The sequence below is a fragment of the Solanum stenotomum genome, chromosome 1 (genome assembly GCF_019186545.1).
Source record: "Solanum stenotomum isolate F172 chromosome 1, ASM1918654v1, whole genome shotgun sequence".
Taxonomy (NCBI): Eukaryota; Viridiplantae; Streptophyta; class Magnoliopsida; order Solanales; family Solanaceae; genus Solanum; species Solanum stenotomum.
The window spans coordinates 87,664,553-87,667,569 of NC_064282.1; the positions used below are offsets into that span (position 1 = coordinate 87,664,553).

A 3,017-nucleotide genomic window follows, 5' to 3' on the forward strand; every position below is an offset into this window, starting at 1 on the left:
TGTTGCATTCTCAGTTTGCATGTTCAGTTTCGAGCTATCCAGTATTTACAGAAATTCAGTCATAACCAGTTAACCACTTAATTCATTGGGAGTAGCATAATACCGAGTTGGAATAGGGTTTCAGCGTACCCATATAGTCCCAGAACTACGAGCGACATAGGTGTAAGTCCCCTCTGTGGGCAACATCAGTTTAATGATCACGCCAGCATGCCTCTATACCTCTGGCACGGTATATTAGGTCCTCTCGATGGGGCGTATACGTCGGACTCCACATTTAGCTCATGTGGTTTTATGTCGGTTATTAGTAGCTCCCACAATTCAGTCAGACTCTATTGCATAGACCATATTTCAGTACAGTCAGTATTTAGTCTCAGCATGTTATAAATTTGGTCATTGCATCAGTTAGCTCAGTATTCAGTATTTTCAGTATCTATATCATGTTCAGATTATTTCATTGCTTTATTGCTTTGTTCAGTTATATGTTATTTCAGCTTTACTCTATCCTGCATGCTCAGTACCTTTCAAGTACTGACGCATACGTGCGCTACATCTTCTCGTGATGTAGGTTCAAGTTCTCAGCATCCAGATCACGATTAGATCGGTTCCCGATCTCCAGTTCAGCAGAATTAGTGGTGAGTCCTCATTCTCCGAGGATAATAGTCATGAGTTTCTTTTCAGTATTCTTAGTCTTTAGTTTCAGTTTTGCTAGATCTAGTTGGGGCATGTCCCAACATTTCTAGTCAGTTTAGAGGCTTATTTCAGACATAGTTAGATTCAGCTTAGTGTTTTGAGTTTGATATTTCTTTTGTATTAAACTCTCAGATTTGATATATTCAGCTATAGTATATGGGTATTCCCCATCTTTTTAGATTTATTTATGATTTAGCTTCCGCATCAGTTTATTATCTTTAGTATGCTCATGATCATGCCAGCAGGGTTATCTTGGGATCACTTGTGGTCCTAGGTCCCGTGTCCGCGTCTCGGGGGTAGCTCGGGGCGTGACAAACTTGGTATCAGAGCATTAGGTTTAAGTGTCCTAGGATGTCTGAAAAGTCGCACTAAGTAGAGTCCTTTTCATGGGTACGAAGTGCACCATATCTAATGAGAGGGAGGCTACAAAGTGATTTTAGGAAAACTTCACTTTCTTATTACTCTTATCGTTCGTAAGGTATGATCTAATTCTATTCTAACTCGACGTTCAACATTTCAGCGATCATGCCTCCCCGTAGAGCTAACACTAGGAATGTGAATGCCCGGAATGCTAACACAGTTCCTCAAGTCCCAGATCAGGGAGTTTCGAATGCAGAGTTTCAAAACACTATTCAACCTTTCGCTCAAAGTATGAATAATCAGAACAATCAGCAGGTCGATGGAGATAAGCTTAGAGAAATTGCTAAGGTAACCAAGTAAGCTAGAACAGGGAACTATGAGTACTCTCAACAGAAATCGGGTGGTGGAAATCACTCACAGTTTCGACAAGATCAGAATAGTAGGGCACCAGGCTCTAAGTCTCAGGGAAGTGTTTCAGGAAATAGGACCTACCCAACTTGTCCAAAGTGTGGTAAGAACCATCCAGGCGAGTGTCTTGCAGGCAAGGAAGGATGTTTTGGGTGTGGCCAGTCTGGTCATAGGGTGAAGAATTGCCCTTTTGCCAGGAAGGGGCAAGAAGGTAAAAATACTAGGGCTCAGTCTACAACTTCAACAATACCGACAGGTCGCCCAACTCAGCAGGGTAACTCTTCTGGTACAGGTGGCGGACAATGCCCAAAACAAGCTCTATGCTCTCCAGGCTCACCAGGACCAGGAAGATTCTCCTGATGTAATCACTGGTACGTTTCGAGTCCTTCTTTAGATGTTTTTGTAGTGTTAGATGCAAGGACTACTCTTACATTTGTAACTCATTACATAGCAGTCCAGTTCAGTGTTAGCCCAGAAACTCTTTCAGAACCTTTCTCAGTCTCTACTCCAGTCAGTTACCCAGTTATAGCTAGACGGGTATACAGAGACTGCCCTATCTCAGTCTCTCAGTATGTCACCTCAGCAGATCTTGTAAAGTTAGAAAAGGTAGATTTTGATATAATTCTAGGCATGGATTGGTTTCAATTCTGTCATACCTCAGTCGATTGTAGAATTTGGGTTGTTTAGTTCCAATTTCCAAACGAGCCAGTCTTAGAATAGAAGGGTAGTATCTTAGTGCCTATATATTGATTATCTCTTACCTTAAGGCCAGAAAGAGGTGAATCTAGAGGGTGGTGTAGCACATATTGAGGAAAAAGGGAATGAAGTAGAAAAAGATGTTCATCGTCTTGCTCTCTTAGGAGTTAGTGTTACTAGCACATCAGATGGCGGTGTGATAGTCCATAATAGGTCAGAATCTTCTTCGGTAGTGGGAGTTAAGGAAAAGCAAGACAGCGATCCAATATTGCTAGAGCTTAAGGGTGCAGTCCAGAAGCAGACAGTGGAGGTCTTCTCCCAAGGGGGAGATGGTGTACTTCGCTATCAAGGTAGATTATGTGTTCCTGATGTGAGTGAATTGAGACAGCATATTCTCACAGAACCCCATAATTCCAGATATTCTATTCATCCAGGCGCCACTAAGATGTACCGTGATCTGCGGGAAGTCTACTGGTGGAATGGTATGAAAAGAGATATAGCAGATTTGTGGCTAAGTGCCCTAATTGCCAGCAAGTCAAGGTAGAACATCAGAAACCAGGAGGTATGACTCAAGAGATTGACATTCCTACTTGGAAGTGGGAAGTGATCAACATGGACTTCATCACAGGTTTACCTCGTACTCGCAGACAACATGACTCCATTTGGGTGATTGTTGATAGGGTTACTAAGTCTTCTCGCTTTTTGGCGATCAAGACTACAGATTCGGCGGAGGATTACGCCAAGCTTTACATTAATGAGATTGTGAGGTTGCATGGGGTTCCTTTGTCTATCATCTCAGATAGAGGTCCTCAGTTTACCTCTCATTTCTGAAAGTCATTTCAGAAGGGTCTTGGTACTCAGGT

The 3,017-nt window shown here is 42.4% G+C and overlaps 1 pseudogene; it reads left to right on the forward strand.

Annotated features, from left to right (window-relative positions):
• Window positions 1-1,215: 1,215 nt before the first annotated feature.
• Window positions 1,216-3,017, forward strand: part of LOC125858254 (uncharacterized) — a 34,513-nt pseudogene continuing 32,711 nt past the window's right edge.